The 27,252-nt window shown below is 47.4% G+C and overlaps 1 pseudogene; it reads left to right on the forward strand.

The window, feature by feature from the left end:
- Positions 1-13,363: 13,363 nt before the first annotated feature.
- Positions 13,364-27,252, forward strand: part of LOC130484220 (core-binding factor subunit beta-like) — a 44,548-nt pseudogene continuing 30,659 nt past the window's right edge.

Consider the following 27,252-nt stretch of genomic DNA (forward strand, 5'->3'; position numbering starts at 1 on the left):
AGCTGTCACCACATCCTGGGGGAGGGAGTTCCACAATTTTACTATGCGTCTTACTTCCTTGACACGTGTTTCCAAGCATTCATTTGTGACATGCTTCGTTTACATTTTAGAGGGATACTTGGGGCAAAAAAATAAAAAAAATAAAAATTGCCATGCATGAAGCATCCCAAAATGTGTGAATAGATCAATCTGGGATGTAGTGTCAGAGGAGGGCAAGAGGATTGCAAGAAAACACCGTTGGCTGTTGCATTATTGAAAAGACTGAGGCAGAGCTGTTGATAAAATGAGGGGCAATTGCGAGTTCCATCCGGTGTGGGATTGCTTTGTGCCGCTGCTCAGACTTTTCCACTCTGCAACAGTTGGATTAGAGACATTTCTCTGTGCCAAGACTGCTGGTAACAGCTGGAGTCAACCCCCTCCCTTTTTCCATCAGACTGATCAGTGTTAAATTCCCAAATGTACTTCGGGTTAATTTCTAAAAAAAAGACATTCTCATTTTTCCTAGCTGGAGAACACTCCATTTGTTTGAGTCATCTTTACGAAACACATGGGTTATTTGATTCCACTCTGAATTTACAACTTCGGGAAAATGAAGCTCAGGGGGTGGACTACTACCTTCACTCATCAGAATTTGGAACAATAAAACATAGACATTCAAGACAGGGTCAAGTTTTGTCAAGAAATGTCCCATTATTGTAAAAGGGGAAAGGGGTTAACATTACAATGATCAGCTTGATATCTGACTTCACCTGGAGATGGATCCAGGTTTTGGATCCATCAGTTGTGTTTGTGGGCTTCCTAGAGGAACTTGGTTGGCCACTGTGTGAACAGACTGCTGCCCTTGATGGACCTTGGTCTGCTCCAGCATGGCCTTTCTTATGTTCTTATGAGACCTTGGGGTTGTTGTTGTTGTTGTTGTTGTTGTTGTTGTTGTTGTTGTTGTTGTTCTTCTTCTTCTTCTTCTTCTTCTTCTTCTTCTTCTTCTTCTTCCCTCTCATTAAATACACATCCTCAAGTCTTCTTTGCCCACCTTTCCCCTCATTCAGAGAGAAACAGATTAAAGACAACTGTTACGGTTTGGTGCAGCTCTTATCTTGGTGGCTGGAACAGCAGCTGCTAGTGCTGTGAAAAAAGCGACAGAGAAGGCAAGCCAGACAGTGGTAGTATCTATTATTAGGGTTGCCAACCTCCATGTAGTATAAACAATGCACCCAAGGGCAGATGAAGGTAGCAGAAATATCAAATGCAGAAACATACAGTAGTACCTCTTATCAAAACAATCATTAAATACAATTGTGGATTGTATTTGTGGATTGTGCCTATTTAAGACGGAACATTACCTGTGGAGTTTACAACCTGAATTTGTTTTGAATATTTATTTGTGGAACTTACAACCTGAAAGTGTTGTATCAACCCTGGCGATCAATGGGGTGACAGATGTCGCAGCCAGATCACCCTTACATCCATGTGTTTATATAATACTGTGGAATGTACAACCTAAACTATGTTGGATAACCTTATTTTGAATAGCAACTTTAAACTTGAATTTGTTTGACTTTGAATTGTCTCTAAGCATATGTTTAAGATGGAACTTTACTTGGTGAACTGACAACCTGTATTTTGTTTGTCTAATTTAAAGAGATTGATTTTAGAAATCCACCATTATATTTAATGATTTTTTGATAAGAGATGCTACTGTATGTTTCTGAACCTCCACGTAGTGGCTGGAGATCTCCAGGGATTACAACTGATCTCCAGGCGACAGAGATCAGTCCACCTGGAGAAAACGGCCACTTTGGAAGGTGGACTCTATGGCATTTGACCCCATTGAAGTTCTTCCCCTCACATAACCCTGCCCTCCTCAGTCTCCAACCCCATAATCTCCAGGTATTTCCACAGCTGGCAACCCTATCTATTATGTCTCCCCCAGCTGCCCTCACTCCTGGCTTGCCTGGCTTAGTTGAGTGACTGAGGTGTAGCAGCAAAGAACAATCCATTGCCACCTACCCTGACCCTGAGGCAGGGGACCCCATGCTGATCAAACCTGTGGACATTTTTGGAATGGAGCTTGGGTGCCACAACAAAATGGCTGCAAGCCAGAGCATTGCCACTTCTTTGCAGTATTGTTCAACGTGAAGGCATTTGTGTTTTTGACCACAAAATGGCTGTCATCGGGGTCCTGGGTCCAATCACAAAATCTTGGGAGGTTGTGAGTCGAGTGTCTTCCTGCCATGCTTCTGAATGGTGTGCCATTAAGGTGATGGCTCCTAGGTTCTTTTGAAGCACCTCCTGCTCCACTGAGGCGAAGGAAAGTTAGGACTGATTCTTTGGGAAAGAAACAAATAAGTATAAGGAAAGTTATTGGTGGATTCCGTTGAGCTCACAAGTACCACACCAAGGATCTCTGCACCAGCTGTTTTCCCCACATCTCTTGCAGGTGCTAAATGTGGAGGTGGTGCAATCATTGCTCCTGTTCAGGGGGCAGCACAGCATCAGAGGAGCTTGGAGGGGAGCCCCTCCACCCAAGACAGCCAATCCTCCTGGCCACCAGCTGCTCCCTTCCTCCAGGTTGGAGGGCTCCTCTTAGCGCCATCAATCACCCGCCCCAGTGCAAGCACAACAGCAGCGAACTGCCACCTGAACTAACAAGCTTGTCCTCTTGAGAAGACTCACTGGAACCAGCCTAAAAACACCGCTTGCACAAGGATATTCCCCTTTGCCCTGACTCAGATTGCCACAAAGCTTTTCCGAATAATTCTGTTTTACGGCCTTGCTGGAAAGCCAGGAGGGAAGAAGCTCTTCTGACCTCTTCCAGGAAACTGTTCCACAAACATGAACAAGCCCCAGTCCAGGCCTTTGCAGAACACAAATAAACCTTGCTGACAATAAACCTTGCTGGCAAGAATAGGGTTGCCAGCCAGAATTATAGCTCATCCCCTGACTACAGAGAACAGTAGGAAATGGATGCTTTGGAGGGTGGACTCTGTGGCATTGTATTCCACTGAGGTCCCTGTCCTCCTCAGGCTCCATCTCCAGGAGTTTCCTAACCTGGATCTGGCAGCCCTACCCCCATCCCCCAGTGGTGGCCAGGGGGGAGGGACCTGCCAACCCTAGGCAAAAAGCAACTAAAAGCCCCCCAGGAGGAACACCAACTCTGGCTTGGGAAACTCCTGGAGATTTGGGGTGGAACATGGGGTTTGAGAAGGGGAGGGACCTTGACAGGGTATGATCATAATGCCATAGAGTCCGCCCTCCAAAGCTGCTGTTTTCTCCTGGGGAACTGATCTCTATCATCTGGAGATCAGTTGTAATTCCAGGAGATCACTAAGGCCCCAAGTGGATGTTGGCAACCGTATCCCCAAGACAGTCCTCAGACGTCCTCAAGGCACAATAAAACCAATTAAAAGCCAGTAGAATACAACAAACATTCAATTAAAAACAGTAAAACCAATAGAAGTCAGTTTATTGTAGAAAATCTCTGCATCGGAACATTCTTGAAAATATTAAAGTACCTTTCTGTTGTTAAACAAAAGCTACTGCTCTTAGTTAGAGAAACCATCTTGAGAATGGTTGCTTTTTATTACTGATCACAGTAACATATGGAAAACAAAATAGCTTCGCAAACAAACTATGCCCTTGACGCAGCGATTAAAATTTCTCCATCACGGATTAACTTGACTGCCAACAATCGCTCAGCTAAAGCTATAGCTAATTAGTCTCATTAACCACTTCGAGTTTATGGTGATGATGACTGCCACTGGAGTTTTTTAAAAAGAGATCTCCTAAGTGTCGCTGGCTGAGACCGCTGGCTCCTGAGTCCGGGGCAGCGGCTTGGCCTATAATAACTCCCTCCCTCAAGCAGTCATGGAATTCCATTATGTGACTTCGGTGCCCAATAAAACGGCTCTGAATTGAAACAGAGAATATTTCTCGGCTCACCATTTAGGCACCAGGAAGACAGAGCGTGGCTTTATTATGAATCAGCGAGTCATTGGGGAAAGCGAATGCATTCAACAAAACTGGACTGGAAAAATCACCAGGCACTTGGAGTCGACAGTCAGCACAAAGAGCTTGTTCATGCCGAGCCTTCCCCCCTGAGAAATAATAACCCCCTGGCATTGTGTGTCCTTCTTTGGCTTACCACATCCCATCAAGATGAGCATACTTAATCAAATTCTTCCCAGGCATGGACCTCAATTTAAAAAAAAAAAAAAAAACAAGCACACATTCCTTGTGCTCCAGTAGCTGCTGCCTCATTCTCCCGGCTGCACGGTCTTATAAGTCAAGCATGCATGTCAGAGCAGAAAAATGAGAATTGCAGTTCAGACTCTTTAACCCAGGAGGACCAGAGATGCCAAAGGCTTTGTGGAATTCAACAAGGAGTGCAAAGGGGAGCTAATTTGTGCCTTTGCTACAGATCAGTAGACAGTGTAGCACAGATTTCTATGTTGCATTTATAACTGGATAAGCCCTCCCTCCATTCTTATTATTGTCCTTAATAAGTGATGTATATTATAAAGCAGGGGTCCCCATAGGGTTGCCAGTTCCCTCTTCACCACTGGCAGGAGGATTTGGGGGCTGAGCCTGAGGAGGGTGGGGTTTGGGGAGGGGAGGGTCTTCAATGCCATGGAGTCCAATTGGCGAAGCGGCCATTTTCTCCAGGGGAACTGATCTCTATCGGCTGGCGATCAGCTGTAATAGCAGGAGCTCTTCAGCTAGTACCTGGAGGTTGGCAACCCTAGGTCCCCAACATGGCATCCGTGGGTGCCATGGGGCTGGCCCATAACTTTGCTGGCTCCTGCCAAGTGGGCAGGGCCAGATGGGACTTTTGCTTAGCAAGGTTTCTAATTGGCCACTGGAGATTTGATTGGCTGTGCAGGTTTTTTGAAAACATTGCTTGGGCAGCAGCCGCCACCCTAGCACAAGGATCCTCACTGTGTGACTGAAAGTAAGCTGCAGCAGCCATTTTGTGGCTCACCGTGCCGCCTGAAGGTGGCTCTGCCATAAGGTTTCCAACCTCCAGGTAGCGGTTGGAGATCTGCTATTACAACTGAACCTCAGCCGATAGAGATCAGTTCCCTTGGAGAAAATGGCCCCTTTGGCAACTAGACTCTATGGCATTGAAGTCCCTCCCCTCCCCAAACCCCACCCTCCTCAGGCTCCGCCCCCAAAACCTCCCACCTGGGGTGAAGAGGGACCTGACAACCCTGCTCTGCCACCTACCACGCTGTGTCAGAATTCCAAAGGTGCCCACAGGCTCAAAAAGGCTGGGGATCCTGCTATAGAGTTGCAATCAGGGAACCCACAAGGACTCGTAGGAAGCCTCTCATTTGGCCCTCCCCCACTATTTCCTGTCACCCTTTCCTGAAAGCCCCAATATCCTCTCCCTTTTCCCTGCTTCTTTCTCTCTTTCCCACCTATTTGCCTCCGTCTTTGGCTTTCCCTCCTTCTAGGGTTGCCAGGTGCCCGCTGGTGGCGAGCAAACCCCCGGGAAAGTAGCAAGTTGCCTGGGGCTGCTACCAGGCATGACCCACAAGGAGCCCTCCCCCAAATGCCGAAACAGCCCTGAAAAGGGCGCTTCTCTGCCTTCTACTGACAGAAACTAAGGCTTGAAGGTTGCAATACTGTTGCCTATGAAGGTATTTTTTTTCTTACTGCTTCTAGCATTTGGGATGGTTTTAACCCTATATATATTTCAGATTTTTCTGCAAGCATGGGCTTTTTTCAGGTTTGTAGGAAGATCCAACTTGTGTGGCCATGGCCCCAGTTTCTGGATTTAAGTATCCACAGGTGAGGCAGTGTTGAGAATTAGCTGTATTGATTTGATACAATTATAACACTTACATCATAACACTTACACTACATTTGTGTAGGAGTTCCTATAGCTCCTCATTGACTGTGTTAATATGAAAACAGATGCTATCCTAAACCAGCCTGCTACTTTCCTGATCAGCCTTACAGGTAGGTATAAGAAGACTAACATTGGGTACAGAGTGATGTGCAGACTGTGGGAACTGGATCTACTATATATGATCATGTGATTCCCACAGGCTTTGATAGATAAAAGGTAGGGTTGCCAGCTTCAGGTTGGGAAATACCTGGAGATTTTGGAGGTGGAGTCTGATGAGGGCGGGGTTTGGGGAGGGGAGGGACTTCAATGTCACGGAGTCCAATTGCCAGAGCAGCCATTTTCTCCAGGTGAACTGATCTTTGTCGCCCGGAGATCAGTTGTAATATCAGGAGATCTCCAGTCACCACCTGGAGGCTGCTGACCCTATAGGTGTTCCCAAGACATCCAGTGAACCTCACAGCACAACAGGGTTTGGATTTTAAATTTGGATTTTAGTTCACTAATCCAACCAACGTACTCCACTGGCCATCTTCTCTGTAGGAGCCACCCAAACCCACTCTCTGGTTATGGTATATACTTGCTAGGGTTGCCAGGTCCCCTCTGGCCACTGGTAGGGGATGAGGGGTAAGGGTTGCCAGATTCAGTCTGGAAAACTCCTGGAGATTTGGGGATGGAGTCTAGGGAGGGGTGGGACCTCAGTAGGGTACAATGCCATAGAGCCCATCCTCCATCCATTTTCTCCATGGGATGGATCTCCGTTGTCCGGAGATGAGCTGTTATTCCAGGGGCTCCCCAGGTCCCACCTGGAGGCTGGCATTCCTGTTATCTAGAGTAACATTGCAGCACTTCTTAAACCCCTTTAGAGACAATGCCTCACCCCCATCCTCATGATGGGAGCTATGGTGGAAAAGGCACACACTCTGGTTGTTGCCAAGCAGGCTATCCTAACTGAGGGAACAGCTAGCATGGGGCAGCCTGAGGACTGTACTTGGCACATGGGGACATGTGGGGCCTGTAGGGTGGCCAGCTCCAGGTTAGGAAATACCTGGAGATTTGGGGGGGGGTGTGGAGCCTGAGGACAGCAGGGTTTGGAGAGGGGAGGGACTTCAATGCCATATAGTCCAATTGCCAAAGTGGCCATTTTCTCCGGGAGAACTGATCTCTGTACTCTGGAGATGAGCTGTAATTCCAGGGGATCTCCAGGTTGGAGGCTGGCATCTCTAGCTTTTGTAGCTTTGTGGGTCTGCTGACTATCTTGCCTACATAGTCCTGCCTCTCTAATATGTTTGCAGTCCTGCCTTGCTGGCGATCACAGATTTGCATAGTGCACCCTCTACCGCCACACTCAATAATAAATGAAGTTATGGAACGGCCCTGGATATCCACACCTAGCCAACAGTCTTTCAGAAGCCAGACCACCCGGAGCTCAGGAGTACATATTTGCCATTGGGCAAGGCCTCATTTGCTCAAACATTATTTGGAAACGCACATCATAGAAGATACAGATTTCGATTCACACAGTGTGAAAAGATATAGCTGTGCTGTGCTGGGTGGTCTGAACAAATAAGGAGCAACAATATCTTTGGTGCATATATTTCTGAAGACGGTTCAAGAGGGATTTAGCTAACATGAACGCTCTAATGTTTTAATTCTCAAATATGTAACAAGGAGCCCAACATTGGTTATGTATGATTAACTTTATGACTTGCATTTGTTTTAAGTTGAAAGGGAGCATCTGCTTCTGCTTAGTGTTCTTGATTTGAATGTCACCAGTAGAAAACAATTCCAAATTTGGATGCACTAAGTTACCGCTGGCTTTCCATGAGGGAAACCCTTGCCGATTACAAAAAAAATTAATTTCGGTGAGGCAGTTGTGTATGGCAAGGCTTATCACAACTTAGCTCCAGCCAGCATGGTGTAGTGGTGAAGAGCGGTGGACTCTAATCTGGAGAACCGGGTTGGTTTTCCCACTCTGACACATGAAGCCAGCTGGGTGACCTTGGGCTAGTCACAGCTCTCTTTGAGCTCTCTCAGCCTTACCTATAAGGTACTGGCTGGAGATCTCCTGCTATTACAACTGATCTCCAGCCGATGTGTTTCTTACCACCAAGTGTCTGTTTTTAACAAGTCACAGTGGCTTGTGTGATGGCACAGGAAAGAAGATATACACCTAGGGTTGCCAGCTTCTGGTTATGGAATATCTGGACATTTTTTGGGATGGAGTCTGAGGAGGCCAGGGTTTGGAGAAGGGAGGGACAGAGTCCAATTGCCAACGTGACCATTTTCTCCAGGGGAACTGATCTCTTGGAGTTGCCTGGAGATCAGTTGTAATAGCAGGAGATCTCCAGCCACCACCTGTAGGTGAATATATCGCTCACTATCACTCACTTGTAGATATTGCTTGTACTACTTTTTGTATTGACTTTCTTCCTTTGAATATATGTATAGAACTGAGCCTATTGTTGATCATTTTTGCACGCACCACCTGTAGGTTGGCAACCCTATATACACCAGACATATATATTTAATGGATGTTAATGTATCAGTGTTCCATTATGATAGCTACTTCATTGTTTGGCTACTGTTCAAAGCTCCACAAATCTCTCAAGAGCACATGAAGCTCTCTGAGAGCAGGGGTGCTCAGTCATTTCAGTGTGAAGTTATAATATTTGCATGCATCCCTATTGCACAGAGGGACATTGTGCAACACAGAAAAGAGTATACGAAGCTCCTCCCAGTATCCGAAGTTTCCTCCCAGGAAACCGGGCAGGGTGGGAACGCCAATCCTGCTGAATTTATTCGGCGTTCGCCCAAACTCGCCGAATTCGGCGCGTCCTTTTCCCGCCTTTTTTTGAGTTCGGTTCCATCCGAACCGGAAACCACCGAATAGGGGAAATTCGGCGGTTTTTCGGTTCAGATTGAACCGAATCTACAGCCCTACAACAGACACCTTGTAGGGTTGCCAAGTCCCTCTTCACCACCGGTGGGAGGTTTTGGGGGTGGAGTCTGATGAGGGCAGGGTTTGGGGAGGGGAGGGACTTCAATGCCATAGAGTCCAATTGCCAAAGCAGCCATTTTCTCCAGGGGAACTGATCTCTATCAGCTGGAGATCAGTTGTAATAGCAGGCGATCTCCAGCTAGTACCTGGAGGTTGGCGACCCTAGTTGTAAGTGTAATATTTCTATTGAAATTAATTAGCATGGTTGGGGGGGCAGATAATGGCAGTTTCATCCCATTTTGGAAGAACCCGTAGCATAACCTGGAAATCTGTAAATAAAAACAGTGCATTAAAGCCGTAGAAGCTTTTGCAATAGTAAGAAAAGTCAAGCTGCTGGCCTTTCTGGATTACCAGTTAATGGTCATGCCTTTGGACTGGAATTACCGGCACCTATCAGCGTCCTTCTCTGGAGCCCGTCCATACTATGGACGTTTGGGGAACAGTATTTTTTTTTTTGAAACCCACTTTATCAGTGTTCGTATTTTCCAAGTGCGACAATTATTATTCAAGGCTGGGTGGTGAGTTAACACAGAAAAAGGCTGCTATTTCCTGCAAAGCCTTTTGCCATCTGCTCTATGAGCTCCCCCCCCCCACTCTGACCTCCCACCGAGAGTCAATGTGCTCCAGCGGCAAGCCTTTTGCCCCCCTCCTAGTCTATCTTTAATTTCAAACCCACAGAACATTAAAGAGTCAGTTCACATATCCTCCCGAGTCAGTCTGCCCCCGGCTCTATCCTGACAATACCAGCTTTGAGTGGGCCTGATCCTGGAAGTTCACAACTTGCAAGGCACAAAATCCTGACCTTATCGGAGTGCAAAGAACATCCTTTGCAGGTTTCCAAAGGCCTTGATTTTACTTGGGGGAGTTAAGGAAAGTTTACACTGAATTTGCATCGGCAATGAGCGTCTAGATCGGAAGGGCATGTTCCCTTACAGTCACTGTGAAGAAGCTAACAGGAATGGAGGGATAGGGAGGGTCCATCTTGACCCCACCCACAATTGACAGCTCGTTAATTATATCAAAGCTACTAGTAAAAATGGATACAAGTCATGATGCATACCTATTCTCTCCAGGATCAGAGGAGCATGCCTATTATATTAGGTGCTGTGGAACACGATGCTGCTGCAGTCGTCTTGTTTGGGGGCTTCCTAGAGGCACCTGGTTGGCCACTGTGTGAACAGACTGCTGGACTCGATGAACCTTGGTCTGATCCAGCATGGCTTTTCTTATGTTCTTATGTTAAGCATTATTACCATCTCTGAAACAGCCTTCTGCAGAGTCCTCATGGCAGCTACAAGAACTTTGCAACTGTGAATAAGTCCTAAGAGCCAGTGTGGTGTAGTGCGGTGGACTCTAATCTGGAAAACCAGGTTTCATTCCCTGCTGGGTTGCCAGGTGCCCGCTGGTGGCGGGCAACCCCCCGGCAATTTCCCCCTCTGCCCACCGACCACCTGAGGGTCGGCGGGCAGATGTGCACGCGCTCATGGTATAGATCCACTTTCAGTTTAGATCCGGAAGTTCCGCCTCGCTAGGGGCCTTTTACCTCTTAGTTTGAGTGGTAAAGGGCCGCTTTAAACTAAGAGGTAAAGGCCCTTTGTGATGTTTAGAACCGGAAGTGACGCGCACGCGTCGGTGCATCGGTGTGCGCACGCGAGCGCACACACACTTAACAAGAAGAGCCTCCCGTCAGAAGAGGTAAGGTACCTGGCAACCCTAGACATCAGCCACAGACTAGAATGTGGAGAACTAGATTTGATACCCCACTCCTCCTGCTGGGTGACCTTGGGCTAGTCACAGTTCTCTCAGAATTCTCTCAGCCTCACCTACTGTTATGTATGCCTGGGTGTGTGTGATTGAATCAAGGAAATAACGATCCTTGTAATTGCATCAGGGGAAACCCTGGGCAGTTTGGTGTTCCCCAAAGCTCCTGAACTGTATGTTTCCATTGGCTACTGGGGTTTTTCCCCCCAATCACGGACTGGGGGGGAGTGGCATATAAGCAGGGGTCTGGTCACTGTAAGTTAGTTCTGTCCTCGTTCACCTAATAAAGCGGTTGCTGTTGGAACTCTGTCTCTGACCTCGTGTGTTCCCCCATGCAGACTTAACACCTACCTCACAAGGTGCCTGTTGTGTGTGTGTGTGGGGGGGAGAGAAAGCAATTGTAAGCTGCTTTGAGACTCATTACAGTAGAGAAAAGCAGGGTATAAAAACCAACCCTTCTTCTTCTTCCTCTTCTTCTTTCCTTATTTCCAGGGGTTTAAAGGCTAGTTGTGCCAGTAATGGCATCTCCTCATTCACAGCCCTACCAGAAGTTACTTGGAAATGTCATCTTGATTTCTTATTTCCCTAAAATGCATACTTAGCATTAATTGAGAACGAGTCTCATTTGTTTTGGCAGAATACAATTCCATGTAAGTATGCCAGTTGCGACTTTTTTCTGTTATGAAATGTGTACTGTTATTTGGAACTAAAGAGTTTTTTGATTGATTTGGTTTATAAATAACTATCCAAATCCTCATACGTTTCCCTCCCTGGTTGTTGAAGCAGCTGTTTATGAAAGATCTTGTACTGGAATGGAGAGAAAAACCCAATTATGGTAGCCAAATATAAGAGAGACACCTCTGAGAAAACATACACAATCATTACCCTCCTGTCCCATTGCTTTGTTTTACAATTTGTAGTGATGTATAATGTCGATGAACTCTGGGATGGTGGAATAAAAAGGTTAAGCACATTCATGGAGGGCAACTCAATCCACAGCTGTTATCCATGCAAGCTAAATGCATCCTTGGTATCCAGAAACCGTTACACTGTAATAATCACCCACATTTTAGCTTATCCTTTCTCCAAGGAGCTCAGACTTTAAATTCCTCCATTTTCTCCTCTGGGGTAGGTTAGGCTGAGAGATAACAATCAATCTAAGATCACTGGGTGAGCTTCCAGGCTGAATAATCCTGGCTATCCCCAGTCAAAGTATATTTGATTACCAGGAATAGAACAGTATATTATTAACTGTCTCCGTTTTAACCCACTTATGAGAGAGCCAATGTGGTGTAGAGGTTAGAGTGTCAGACTAAGATGTGGGAGACCCAAGATTAGATCTCCACTCTGCCATGGAAGCTTGCTGGGTGACTTTGGGCCAGTCACATACTCTCAGCCTAACCTACCTCACAGGGTTGTTGTGGGGATAAAATGGAGGACAGGAGAATGATGTAAGCTGCTTTGGGGCCCCATTGGGGTATGATTGCCAACCTCCAGGTAGTAGCCAGAGATCTCCTGCTATTACAAATGATTTCCAGCCGATAGAGATCAGCTCACCTGGAGAAAATGGCCACTTTGCCAGTTGGACACTATGGTATTGAAGTCTCTTCCCTCCCCCACAAAACCGCGCCCTCCTCAGGCTCTGCCCCAAAAATCTCCAGGTATTTCCCAACCCATAGCTGGCAACCCCAGCCATAATTCACTTTGTTCTGATTCTTGTAACCAATAAGGGGAAGTTTTCCAAAACCAGCCAAAAACTAAAGACTCATTTCTAATCTTTGTATACTGGTTCCTTGTGTGTGTGTAAAGTGCCATCAAGTCGCAGCCAACTTATGGCGACCCCTTATGGGGTTTTCATGGCAAGAGACTAACAGAGGTGGTTTGCCAGTGCCTTCCTCTGCATAGCAACCCTGGTATTCCTTGGTGGTCTCCCATCCAAATACTAACCAGGGCTGACCCTGCTTAGCTTCCAAGATCTGACGAGATCGGGCTGTACCATGCTGCCTTCCCTCCTATACTGGTTCCATACCTTAAGGTATTTTCTGGTGTCTTGAATCCTCAAATTACTCCCCATGCTCCAGCAACAATTTGTTGCAGCCCCAGCCCTACCGGGGGGGGGGGGAATTGGTGGGGGCACTTGTTACCCCCAGGGAAAAACCCATACCCTGGTGACTGACCCCGCATGGTCCTATCCAATAATGACTAGTACACCGTAGCTGGAGTGAAAAAGGCCACAACTTTATTGATTACAGCGTTAGGCAATTGGCAAGCATGAGGGGCAGGATCCAGGGATCAGCTGACCCATCTGTCAGCTGATAGCACCCTGCACCCAACCCGTCTGCTGGGCACAGCCTAAGATGGCAGTATGCCGGGTCCCCACGTGGGTGGAAGCCAACTGTGTGGTCCACTGCCACTTGGGAGGAGGCCAAACCACAGCCCCCGAGCCAGGCTTCACCATTACTGGCCTCCCCCCAAAACCCCTTATTAGGGTCCCCAGAGTGGGAAGTGGGGCATGCAGGCCGTCTTTCCCCCAAACTGGATCGGGTTCTATGCCCAAACCGCCACAAGAGGCGACCGGAGATGCCTACCCCCGCCTCTCCGGGCGTCTCCTGCCAACGCTTAATGCTGCAACCACTGGCAGAGCCAATGACCGTATGTCCTGCAGCCATATGTCCATGCCCCATGACGACAGGTGCACCCCGTCCGGGCGGAACAAGGCCCTCCTCCGATAAGACAGGTCTGGGTGATGGATCATGGCTCCTCCCATGGCCATCACCGCCTTACCCACAACCATCGTGACCTTCCGCCTGGCCCGGCCCACCTTTTTAGGGTACTGCGCACCCGAGCAGCACCTCCGCTCCAGCATGTCCGACCACACCAGGGTCGTCCTGGGCAGCCGCGCGGCCAGGATCCCCAGGTCCACCCTGCCACCTCCTGCAGATCGCGGCCCCTCCGTCTCGCCAGGTTGTTCTCATCCATCTGATTACCAGGATATCTGGTGCTCCATGTTGCCACCCGCTGCGCCGCACCGGCAGCGCCAAGGACTTCCAGCGCATGCCGACCCCGGTGTCAGCCAGCTCCGCCTAGGCCCTTGGGGCCTCTCACACCACTGGATGACCAGAGCGTCTGGGGGTCCATGAAGCTTTGACCCCTGTCAAAGCGTAGGTGCCAAGGCACGTACACCCAAATATGAGAAGTCCAGTTAACCAGCTGATGCAGTACATTCCCCGTTCCAGGGCACTATACTGTGCCCGAAAATCAAAACTCCCTTCCTCCGAGGGGCTGCAAATCCAGCAGAACCACTTAGATTTTGCCTTCCTGTGTCCTGGAGTATCCCTTACGTTCTACAGATCTCTCCCTGGAGAAAGGCCAAACTCCGTAGTTGGGGGAACAAGTTCAGTCTCCCCCATACGCAAACTGCTGTCAATTTGCCGTATGTTAGTGGGGCTCCAATCCCAACCCACTTACAACCCTGGGAGGGCTGGCCCATAGGCACCACTGCCCTTACCTGAACCCATCCTTGTGACCATACCACTGCTGATGTAGCAAAGCAGTAGAGCGCAGAGCAAAGGACTGAAGGGTCATCCTGTCCCACCCTGTGCACACTGCAGGGAACTTTTGCCCAAATGGTGACCCCTGCTCTATGCCCAGAGGAAGGCGAAAAACTTCCAGGACCATTGGCCAATCTGGCCTAGAGGAAAATTCCTTCCTGCCCCCAAATCGGCAATTGGCACTACCCTGGGCATTTAAGCAAGGGCCACAGGATGAACACTCAGGCACGGGGGGCTAGGCTAGTCAGACAAGCTGCATACTCCCCTCCATCGCACAATCTGGGCCCACGGGTCCATGCCGCAACTCAGCCGATGAGCTGCCACTAAAAAGGGGGGGGCAGACACTGCATGGCAGCCAAATGCAGTCCTCTAAACCATGGACTTATGATTACCAATGGCCTTGATGCAAAAGGTGGCATGACCCGGGTTGGTGTTGTGAAACAACTGGGCATCGACCCTAGGAATGAAGTTGAGCCATGCCTAGCTCTCCTCGGGATAACATTCACAGGAAGAAAGCCAACAGGCAGCATCAACAGCAGCTGGCACCCAGCTCCAAAAGGCCCCTCCAGGATGCTTGTCTGTCCTGCATCCATGACAAGGCAAAGTAATTGTCCGGGAGCTTCATTGACAGGAAGGAATTCCAGGTAATCTTTGCTCAGCAAGAGAACAGGCAGTGTCAAATCAGCTGCCTCTCCAACAAAAAGGGGGGGCAATCCAGCACCTCTCCTCCATCTGTTGTAAGCACAAAACAGGTTAATGCATGAGAAAAACATGATGGAAAGGGAGCCCATTCCTGTCCTACTTTGATGGTCCTGTTGTGGGACCTGATGCCCCTTCAGGCACCAGCCTGCTGGCTAACAAGACTAAAGAGCTGAGAAATGGCCCCAGGTCCAAAGGCTCCCATATTATTGTCATTCAACTGTGCAGGGTCCCCTGAAAGTTGTATTTTCCCCTCGCCCCAACATGGCGAGTTGTCACCATGGAGTATACCAGGCTGCCAGTCCTTACCTTGGGAAGGGCGGCCCCCAAGGCTCACTGTACCTTGGCTGGTAACTGGAGGTCCCCACGTATCAGTCACCCAGCCACATGGCTCCAGTTGTAAAACCTGCTTGCAGCTACTGTTGGCATGCTACCCCACCTATGGGTGGGGGGTAACTAACCCTGTCATTGATAACCCCACAAATAACGTTCCGAAAGTGTTGGTCATAAGGGCACTAACCATATGGCATGGCTGTGTGCCCTTGTAGCTCAGACCGATAACAAATGCATGGGAAGCAACGCCAGCTCCTCTAACTTCATCCAGTAGTTGCACTGAATATGAAGACAAGTAAGATGCGTGGCCACCGCTATCTAATGACTCAGTCATACAGACTGCCAGTTTGTGAACTCATGCATAAACCAAAGTCTGGGACAACTGGCAACAGGAGATATCCATCCCCACCTGCCGAAATTGCCACGTAATAGCCGGCTCTTGCTTTGTTGGGTGAGCCTCTGAAGTCCTGTGAATGGGTCTAGATTACCTATCCAGAGCACGTAGCCGTGGGGTGATACACCATAAAAGGCAAGCCACATGGCATAGCATCAATGCTTCCATATGATTATGGTACAGGAAGGTGTTGCCCCCATGAAAACTGAGGTAAAACCACCGATCAGCACATCCCAGTTTAAACGTCGGATTGTGCAGGCCATGTGGACTGTAGTGAAGATGCATGTGCCCTAAAGGAACATGAAGAATTAAATGAACATTTGACTTGGTTTCAGTATCATCAAATACAGTCTGTATATAAAGAGGATATGAAGATAGGTTTTACCAAAGATAAATCAACTCTACAACGAACGATATTAGATAACAATGATCATTTAATCTCAAAGATGTACAAATTGTTGTTGACAATATATACAGAACAAGACCAAATTAAACCTACGATGATCATTTGGGCACAAACATTGGGTCACAATATTCCTTTGAACAGATAGGAAAGACTTTGGTCAAAAGACATGAAATCAATACTTCCACAATCACTACGAGAGAACATATACAAGATGATTTATAGATGGTATTTAACGCCGGCGTTCCGGTAATGTAGCGAAATAAAAAAAAGTAGCGGTTTAGCACCGAAACGATCGCTAGAAAACAGGGATTGCTTAACCCATTTTTTGTGTGCTTAATTTTCACCTATGGTGGGTCCGATGCGCAGCCCTTGGACGGTCATGCGTTTAGACCACGGGAATTCGCTGCTTTTAAGGCACAAAGGCGAGACAAATTGGCCATGCATTAAACCCCAAAGACAACCGGGGGGGGGCAAGCCTCTCTGCTCCCTCCTCCCACACCCATGGGAAGGAAGCCACTTACCTTTGTGGGGGTACCTACCCAGCTGAGCGCCGCAGGCCTGGCAATCCTTGGCTCCCCCCACCCCAGTCGGGGGGAGGGCAAATTCCCAACCAAACTAAAGTCGCCTCCATGCTAAGCAAGCAAGGAAAACGAGCAGCTGCTCGGAAAACTTTGCGATTGCCTGAGAACTACACCAAGCGGCGTGGTGGGGAAGAACTGCCGAGGCCAGGGGCGGGGCTGCATTTTATCCCCTCCTGGCGCGCCGGCCGGCCCCAATCTCATTGGAGCCGGGTCAGCCCCGTGACAGCCCTGAAAGGGCCCGCCAAGTCCACCCGGGGGGGCGGGGCAACAGCCGCGGGGGCGGCCGGGAGCAGGCGGCCGCCATTGCCCCCCCGGCCACCCCACGTAGAACACGGGTTCACCCCCACCCCCAAAAGGGGGGTGCCATCGCCCCACCGACCCAGCACAGCCATGGCAGCCGGTAAGCCAGGACCCAGCCTCCTGCCTGCCCTGTTCCCACCCCCGCGGGTCCACAAACCCAGATCCCCCCTGAGGGATTCAATGCTTCTTGTAGATGGTTGTGGTGATGGGGGAAGATGTCGACCTGAAAACTGTGTTATGACTATTTCAGCAGTCCAGACACAGGTAAATATCCTGGCAGGCTGGCAGCTTACTCAAATCTTGCTAGTGCAAAAAGTCTTGGGTTGATTTCACTCTGTAAAAGTAAGCTGGGTGTTTCAGTAGTTTATTGTCTACTCCCTGTGCTCTCTGGATTTTTTTTTTAATTGGCTTTCTATTTAAATTGGCTTCCCCTGGAGGGAAGGTGGCATAGTATAGCCCAATATCAGATCTGGGAAGCTAAGCAGGTTTGGAGGAGTAGTAGTAGTAGTAGTTGGTTTTTATATGCCGACTTTCTCTACCACCTAAGAAAGAATCAACCCAGCTTACTATCACCTTCCCCCCCCTCCCCACAACAGACACACTGTGAGGTAAGGGGCGCTGAGAGAGTTCTGCGAGCTGTGACTAGCCCAAGGTCACCCAGCAGGCTGCATGTGGAGGAGTGGGGAATCAAATCCAGTTCACCAGCTTATCATCCGTCGCTTGTGTGGAGGGGCTCTCCAGATTAGAGTCCACCTCTCCAAACCACTGCTCTTAAGCACTACACCATGCTGGCACTTGGATGAGAGACCACCAAGGAAGGCTCTGCAGAGGAAAGCAAACCACTTCTGCTTCTCATTTCCCTTGAAAGCCCCTTGCTGGGGTCACCATGAATCAGCTGTGAGTTGATGGCACTACACACATACATTTGTGGGGAGCAGAATGAAAACCAAGAACTAGGGGAGACTCCTGCCTGAAGATTGTATAATTTCCACACGGCTTTCCTGGATTTGTAATCTGCTCTCCTAGCTTCCCAGCTGTTTTTCACCCCAGTTCTCTAGACATTTCACAAAGTCCATCAGTCATCCACGAGATCAGCTGGAGTATGCTTGCCACATGTCAATAGAGTTCATTCCGAAATAGCATGTTTGTGTTCTGTTGTGCACTGTTGGGGGAAAATAGCCCACAGCAAGTGAACGTGGCCTTCCGACATGTTGGTTTAGCAGAATATTTTTTTTTTAAGGTCAAGGAATAAAAATCTGTTTGAACAGAAATGTGCAAACCTTCAAATCACAGCAAACACTTTATCAGATAATGTTAAAGTTTTACATATGTTAGAAACTTATAAATCAGTATTCGTAGCCATATTATTCCCATAGAATAGGAAACATGGATATAAGCATCATAGTGAGTTTATTTACTTAATCAATACATTCATTAACAATGGATGAAAACCAAGGAGCAACCTTGTCCAGCTCTTAAGATGCCCTCCAGATACTCATAATTTATTTATTTACTTCATTTATACCCCACCCATCTCCCCAATGTAGGGTTGCCAGGTCCCTCTCCACCACCGGTGGGAGGTTTTTGGAGCGGAGCCTAAGAAGGGCAGGGTTTGGGGAGGGGGGAGACTTCAATGCCATAGAGTCCAATTGCCAAAGCAGCCATTTTCTTCTGGTGAACTGATCTCTATTGACTGGAGATCAATTGTAATAGCAGGAGATCTCCAGCTAGTACCTGCAGGTTGGCAACCCTAATCATGGCGGGGACTAGAGTTGGCTGAGCTAGGAGATGAATGGGATGGGACTTGGCCTGTGTCAGGGGGCTGGTGAGCATGGCTTGAGTGTGTGGACAACTGGTAGAGAAATCACCATTATCTATCATTGCCCAATCCTGATCCATAGTATAGTTGTAGGGTTGTCAACCTCCAGATACTATCCAAAAAATGACACTTCTGTGTGTAACAGAACGTAGTACAGAATAGTACACAGAAACCAATATACACAATGAGTATAACAAAATGTACAGTGGGTATAACAAAATGCAAAAGTGTATTATATGACAAAGGGCAAAAATATTGCCAACTATATACAAAGACTAAAATACAATATATATGAAAGTCCCCTGTCCGATGTCATAGAGTTAGTCTGCCCTCTGAAGCTGCCATTTCCTCCAGGGAAAATTACCACTGTAGCAGGATTGCCAACTCCAGCTTGGGAAGTTCCTGGAGATTTGATGGCAATGCCGGCATGGTGTAGTGGTTAAGAGTAGCATTCATTAATCTGGAGAACCGGGTTTGATTCCCCGCTCCTCCACATAAAGCCTGCTGGGTGACCTTGGGCTAGTCACAGTTCTCTCAGAACTCTCTCAGCCCCACCTACCTCGCAAGGTGCCTGTTGTGAGGGGGGAAGGGAAGGTGATTGCAAGCTTCTCTGAGACTCCTTTCAGTAGAGAAAACTGGGGTATATAAACCAACTCTACTTCCTCTTCTTGTAAGGGCAGAGTTTGGGGCTTCGATACGTAGACTAGCCCTCACCCTCTGCCTCAGAAGCGTTTAGAGGAGTGAATGGCAACATTTATAATAGGTACTTGTTAACACATTCTGACATTGTGGAGCCTTCAAGATAACCAAGGACTCTGTTTCCATGCCCCCCCATGCATTTTAGCTTTTGCTTGGTTATGTAAACGGCATACTTTTGCTAGCGAAGGGAACAAAGCACATCTCAGAGCACATAACTTTCACTCACCCTGTGGCAACACAGCGGGATTCCTTTTCCAGAGGACTTAACCGGCCAAGGTTTCTGCTCCCATTTGTATGTTCGTTTGACGTCGCCAGGGCAGCCATTGGCACTGGGAGCTGCTGAGCTCGCTTACCGGCATCGCCCAGAGATGTAAAAGCACTTGACATTCATTCAGCAGGTCAGGGCTTTCTTTTCTTTCTTTCTTCACTTGTCATTCCCTTTTCTATCTACGGTTTAGAAATTCTGGTTTCTTTCTTTCTTTCTTTCTTTCTTTCTTTCTTTCTTTCTTTCTTTCTTTCTTTCTTTCAAAGAATGTGCTCATTTAACAAATTATATCTGCTCGCCGTTTGAATTTCAGGCAGTGTGTGCGGAGTGACCGGTTAAAAGGAAATGCATTTAAACGAGGAAGGAAATGCGAAATCCCCAAATGGGAGTTCTTAGTAAAAAATAATATGTTGCGAGTGCTGCTTAGATGCAGCCCGCAGGGATGAAGCAATGTTTGTTCAGAACTTACCTTATGCACAACGCTTGTTCGCTTGCAATTACAGCACCTTGTATGATTGCATCCTTGGTAGGGTTGCCAACCTCCAGGTACTAGCTGGATATCTCCTGCTATTACAACTGATCTCCAGCTGATAGAGATCAGTTCCCCTAGAGAAAATGGCTGTAGTCACCACCTGCATGCCTTTTGAAGGCAGGGTCATCCAGGGTAGGGCCTCTAAAATGGACCTTACAGAAGAAGAAGAAGAAGAAGAAGAAGAAGAAGAAGAAGAAGAAGAAGAAGAAGAAGAAGAAGAAGAAGAGGAGGAGGAGGAGGAGGAGGAGGAGTTGGAGTTGGTTTTTATATACCAATTTTCTCTACGTTTTAAGGAGAATCAAACCGGCTTACAATCAATCGTCTTCCCTTCCTCTCCCCACAACAGACACCTTGTGAGGGAGGTGAGGCTGAAAGAGTTCTGAGAGAACCGTGACTAGCCCAAGGTCACCCAGCTGGCTTCATGTATAGGAGTGGGGAAACCAACCTGGTTCACCGATTAGCCTCTGCCGCTCATGTGGAGGAGTGGGGAATCAAACCCTGTTCTCCAGATTAGAGTCCGCCACTCTTAATCATTACACCACACCGGCTATACCACACTGGATGGGTTCAAACTGGAAAAAGGAGACTTAGTTTCCAATCCTGAATTTGCCATGTAGCTCACTCAATGACCTTGGACCAGGTCACTCGCTGCATGCTAAACCTCTTCAGGATAAAATGAGAAGGAGAAAACCATGTCAACCTACCGAACTCCATGGAAGAAGCATGAAATAAAAAAGGTATCAGATGTGGGAGCAAGTGGCCCTTCCATTGTCCTCTTCCCAAAACCAGTTATTGAAAGGATAATTGGTACATATTAAAAGAAAGCAAAATTAACATTACTGACATTGTGCACACGATTAGCACACTAATGGTGCAATCCTGCCCTTGCGCTAAGGTCCCATCATATCAATGAGACATGCGTGTTATCTTAAGTAATTTCAGGGGGACTTCAAACATGATCAGCTTTCTCTACTTTGTATCCAGTTAGCTGAAAATATTGCCACTGAACTTACTTGGAAAATTTTAAGGCAATGCAACCCCCTCCCTCCAACAGAGCCACTTTTTTGGATTGTGTATGCTTTGTACGAAGTCTTCTGAAACCAGCACCTAATAAAAGTGAAATATAAGCTGATATTAAGCATTATCAGCACAAAGCACTGATTGTTAAGGATACCATTCATCAGAAACTTCAGCTTGAGGAACATTAGTTGTGGCAACTTGGCCAATCAGCCTCTGCAGAACCTTATCATGATTTATGGAGCTATTCTGTGGCTTTCGCCCTTGGTGATGGCTGCATGAAGCCATACGTCATTCTTTCACCCAGTAGCTCAATCAATTCTGATAGCTGTCAGAGGGGGAGAACAGAAGAAAACCTTGAACCTCACTCGACACCTAGGTGGGGAAATTTAAAATTCAGATAAGGACAATTTCCTGTCCTATTTTTAAAAGTTGTTCTAATTAAAAGGGTCTTTTCAATCTTTCCTATGCTGGTTGCATAGCATCTAAAAGTTATGTTGGGGGATATCTCTGGTAGAAAGGAAAAAGTCATCTTAAAAATGAAGTGGAATCTTGGGAAGTTTCAAAATCTGCCGAATTTCAATCAAACTTGGGATTTTGTTTTTTAAAATCTACGATTTGAGTACTTGTTTCACATGGTTAGTGAAGCTGAAATTAACAGCTAACAATGGAGTCAATTGTGAACTGAAGTAAATTCCCTGCCATTGTGCATACACATACATGCATTGTGTGTACATGAGACATAATTCAAATGACTAAGATGCTCATTTTTCGTGATTTTCCTAGGGATTTTCTTTTACACAAGGAACACCCATCTTGCTGGAACATTCCAAGGAAGACTGCAGCATGTAATGTCTCTGAACTATCAGAAAGCCATTCTCCCCAACTAATTAGCTTAGTATCTTCACTATTAAATCAGTTTAGTCCCATCTGAAACTCCTGAGCCGTTGTGGCATTTAAAGTCAAGGCTGGCAAAAGCAGAAGTGCCGTTTAGAGGAGATTGGGCTGTAGGATCCCCATATTTTAGAATTATCCCCATATTTTAGAATTATGTACACATGACTCAGGAATACTTTACCGGTCACCTCACAGAATCTACACTAAAAAGAGGGTCAAGTCAACATTTGTCCTGTCCTTATTATGAGATATGCACCAGTTATGATATAGAGATAGTATATTATAGAGGTATTGTATGTAGAGATATTATCTTCCCCCAAACAATTCACCTTTGAAATAGGCCTAACATTGTCAGGATTTTCATTAAGGACCCCTGCCCCCTCCTCCAGCCAAGACCCCTTAGATAGTAGGGTCCCTCTTTTATTTTGCAATCCTGAAGGGGGGTGAAAGGGGTTTGGAGGCGGTGTGATCCCTGCAGTGCCATTTGCACTGTCCAAATGGGCACCTATGCCACTGCAAGGCCGCTAACGTGAGCGGTAGAAAGCTGCGCGAGGCACGGGTGCCGGTGCAGCCTCATCAGCAGTGTTTCTTTGAAGCAAGGGCTCGTGCCAGCACCAATGGGGGCGTTCCCAGGGACAAGGCTGACTTCACGCAGCTCCCTAAGCCCTTTCACCCCAGGAATGCCCATTTTTGCCAGCGCCAACTTGCGCCGGCAGAAATGGCGGCGTAGCATAGAGCAGTTTCACAGGGCTTGGGGATTTTCATTTTCGGCTTGCTACATTTGGTGCAGCAAACCACTCAGGAGGCGGGGTGGTGGCGCTGTTCCCAGCTGCCCCAGAAGTGCCCCCCCCTTAGGATTGCTCTGATTGTACCCTCTTTTAGAGCCTAAGTGCCAGGGGATCTGAAACTTGGGGAGTCTCAGAAATGCACCTGGGTTCTGCCATGACACTGGAGAGTCCTTGGGATGAGAAAGGGTGTTGCTGGAATTAAAGCAGATTGAGTGCAATCGCCCCCAGCTCTACTGCATATCTTTCTCAAGAACAAAAGACTTTTTATTTTATACACTATAAAGTTATTTGTGTGTGTTTACAATCACTTTCTTTTTCCTCATGATTTTATTTTGGGGTATCATTACTGAGATCCATGCTGGTATACACAGACTACAAGATCTTGAGTTATTCATTTCTGGAACCCTGTCATAAGCCAATTTCCCCCTTTCTGGCTCCAGTTCGGGTAAAATTACTGGTGTCATAAGCTACCTGTCAATGATCTTTTAGGAAATTTCCTTGTTCCTTGTTTTAAATAGTGGCTTAATAAAAACTGAAATCCTGGTCTCGTTAGTCATTTTTATGTTAAGGTCATGCCCCCATAATTCTTTTAAAACAAGCACAGAAATATGACTTTTATCGGTTTTAGAAAGCAAACACGTATTTATTTTTATTCAGTTTATGCCCTGCCCTCCCCCGGCAAAAGCCGGGCTGGTTTCCAACTTTAATATTAGATGTTCAATAGAACCAGGTTAAGGTGAATGAAGCCTGCTCTACAGCTGTTAGAATATAAATAAAATACACGAGCGGATGTCAGTGATCCCAAATAATTTTTCTGTCCGGCAACATAAAAAATATTGAATACTAAAAGGATATCCTCATTCAATTACATCTTTAGGTATGTATGTAAGTGCCATCAAGTCATGCTAACTTATGGTGACCCCAGCAAGGCGAGTGAGAAGCAGAGATGATTTGCCAGTGCCTTCCTCCGCAGTCTTCCTTGGTGGTCTCCCGACCGACACTACTTAGTTTACAAGATCTGACAAGGTTGGGCTATACCATGCCACCTTCCCTCCCAAGGACATATTTAAGCAGATATAATCCATAGGGCTGGAGCCAACCAGCTTTTTCAATCAGTGTTTATCTTAGTGTCTTTCTGCTTAACCCAGTTCTACATGATTCCATTTCCTGTCTTATATTTGCATATGATTTGTTGATGGTGGCACCAGTCCTTTGGAATGGATTTCCCCTGGCTTGGCATCTAGGCTTGGCAAGGAAGGGGTGCCTGGAGAGCAACTGGATTGCTTTTGTCTTCTGTAGGAAGTCCAGGAAGAAACTTCAATAGCAGCTTTCTGGAGGGCCTACGGAACTGCCTTTAATTTATGGCATATATTCTTGTCATTTCAGCTTTTATAATTGCTTTAATTTATTGACATTTTAATGTTTTTTTCATTACTTTAATTGTTAATTGTTGGAAGCTGCCTTGGGCATAGGTTGGGGTTGCCAGTTCTCCTGCTATGGTGGGAGACATCCCACTAGAATCATAGAATCATAGAATTGGAAGGGGCCACCAGGGTCATCTAGTCCAACCCCCTTCACAATGCAGGAAATTAACAACTACCCTCCCACATCCCCAGTGACCCCAACACTCCCCCCAACATGCAGGATCCCACAATCAAAACACCAGCAATTGCCCAAACCCTGTTACCAATTGGTAGGCTGGCAGGGGGAATATACCCCCCCCCCAAAGTGCTGTTGGTGGAACTGTGTGATTTGTTGATGATGTCATCAACAAATGATGTCACCTCACTCTACAAATGATGTCACCTCACTCAACAAATGATGTCACCTCACTCAACAAATGATGTCACCTCACTCAACAAATGATGTCACCTCACTCTAGGATATAGGGGAAAACTCTATGGTAAAACTGCCCATCAAATCTCCCAGAATTGCCAGACACAGTAGGGTTGCCAGGTCCCTTTTCGCCACCAGTGGGAGATTTTTGGGGTGGAGCCTGAGGGGGGCGGGGTTTGGGGAGGGGAGGGACTTCAAGGCCATAGAGTTCAATTGCCAAAGCGGCCATTTTTCTCCAGGTGATCTGATCTCTATCGGCTGGAGATCAGTTGTATTAGCAGGAGATCTCCAGCTACTACCTGGCAGTTGGCAACCCTAAGGCACAAGCCTGGCAACCTTAGCATGGGATTAGACAGTAAAGTTGCCAATCTCCAGGTGGAGGCCCCACTTGGAGGTTAACAACCCTAAATCTGGGCACAGAGTGCATTGCCTTTAGGGAGGGGAACGGATCAGTGCTGAAGGCAATAGTAGTTATACAAACTGTTATACGAACAACAGCCAACCAACTAAACAGGCCAAAACTAGGCCTCACTATAGGGTTGCCAGGTGCCGCTCTGGAGTGGTGATCGTGTGCATGCGCACATGCGATGATGTCACTTCCGATTTTACTTCTGGAAGCACCGCTTTGCCGCAGCTGCTTTTGCACCCAAACCCAGCAATGCAGCGCTTCCAGAAGTAAAACCGGAAGTGATGTCATTGTGTGCCACCCCAGCCACGCCCCCTAAAACTTCCTGCCAATTGGAAGGGGGGACCTGGCAACCCTACCTCAGTAACTCTAAACTCCTCCTCTAGTTATGGTCACAAGACCTGAGCATCTCCATTCTAGAGAGCCTCTGGGAGTTGTCCTTAAAGCAACAGTACCAACACACCACACAAAGCACGAGTGACTGTGGCTGTAGAACTGGGGTTGCCAGGTCCCCCCTCAGCTCCAGTGGAAGGTTTTTTGGGTCAGAGCTGAGGCAGGGATCGCATGTGCGCAGCCACGCCGACGCGATCACGTCATTTTCGGTTTACACCTGGAGGCGCCGCCTCGCAATGGGCCTTTTACCGCTTTGAGCGATGCGCCGCTTCCGAGTGTATACTGGAAGTGACACAATTGCGTCAGGGTGCGCACACTATCCCCACTTCCAAGCCAGGCACTGGATTGGCGGGCAATTACCCGCCAATCTAAGCAATCTGGAAACCCTATGTTGAGCACACCCTGTTTGCCTGCTGGCCATGTTTGCTGTGAAGTTCATGGCCTTTGCGGTGGATGTAGGACAGAGCGGTTATAATTCTTTCAGTGCATTCTGACCCCCGACATAGAAATCGCTCTGTACCTCTCCTCTGCAGCAAATATAAATGGTGCCTTCGGGTCTCAGTGATTTTTGGACTGTGGCCTCAAGGATGTAAAGGCAACCCCCTCCCAGAGTAGCCCGACTGCTCTGGAGCAGGGGAGGGGAGGGCTTCAGCCTGAACGATCCCACAAAGTATGTCCTTCTCACATTCCTCACCAAATGCAGGAATGATCAGATTTATTTTTGAAAGAAGGCATTTCATAAATAAGTCTGCGCTAATTGCCTGCAGGGTTCCCCCCCCCTCCTTCATACTTGACAAGTTGTTCTCTCGAGCGGGGAATAAAATGTAATTGCTCCTGGCCATATAGGCCAAATTATGTATTGCATTTGCTTGTGTGTGAGCTTTATGGGTTGCTTTTTTTTTATGAATAGGGCCCTATGCGGGAAAGGTGGGAGGTTAGAAGTTCACACCTTCCTACCGAAGGATCACGAGCAATGAATGCCTGCGAGTCAGCTCCGAGACTTTAAACACTCGCTGAGGTCAAAAGAAAATAAATACAAACAACCCTGCTTAACCACCGATAATCAAGTCTAAGCCCCCACAGAAATCCCACGACAGGCCTGAAAGATTGATGCGACGGGGTAAACATTGCCTTCTATTGACACGGAGAACAATGTTCCTGGAGATCAGCTCTTTCCTTCTCTGCCTACTGAACCTGGACACAGGCAGGATTTTGTCCGAGGATCCCCCTCCATTCGCTCATGACAGCAGCAACCCTTGCAGTTTTATAAGCAACACCGGAAATTTAGCTCCCAGAACAGCCTTAAGTGTTAGCGATCAACTGTTACAAAAGGAACACAGAACCCCGGGCTACACTGCTGGCTGTTAACCTTTAAAATTAATGTGTCACAAACATGTTATTGTTCATGAATGGCTTCTACGAATCATTTTAAAGTCAGCTGCAATTCACTCACTAGAAGCGCTTCCAGTGTGCATACTGGGGCTCTGAGGTGTGCACAGGATTTTGTGCGCCTGAATTGCCTTCAGTGCCAGGGAATGCTCTGTCATGATAGCCAGTGTGGTGTAGTGGTTAACAGAAGTGGTTTTGAGCAGTGGACTCCAATCTGGAGAACAGGGTTTGATTCTCCACTCCTCCACGTGAGCGGCGGACGCTAATTTGGTGGATCGGGTTGGCTTCCCCACTCCTCCACATGAAGCCAGCTGGGTGACCTTGGGCCAGTCACAGC

The sequence above is a fragment of the Euleptes europaea genome, chromosome 11 (assembly GCF_029931775.1).
Source record: "Euleptes europaea isolate rEulEur1 chromosome 11, rEulEur1.hap1, whole genome shotgun sequence".
Lineage (NCBI taxonomy): Eukaryota > Metazoa > Chordata > Lepidosauria > Squamata > Sphaerodactylidae > Euleptes > Euleptes europaea.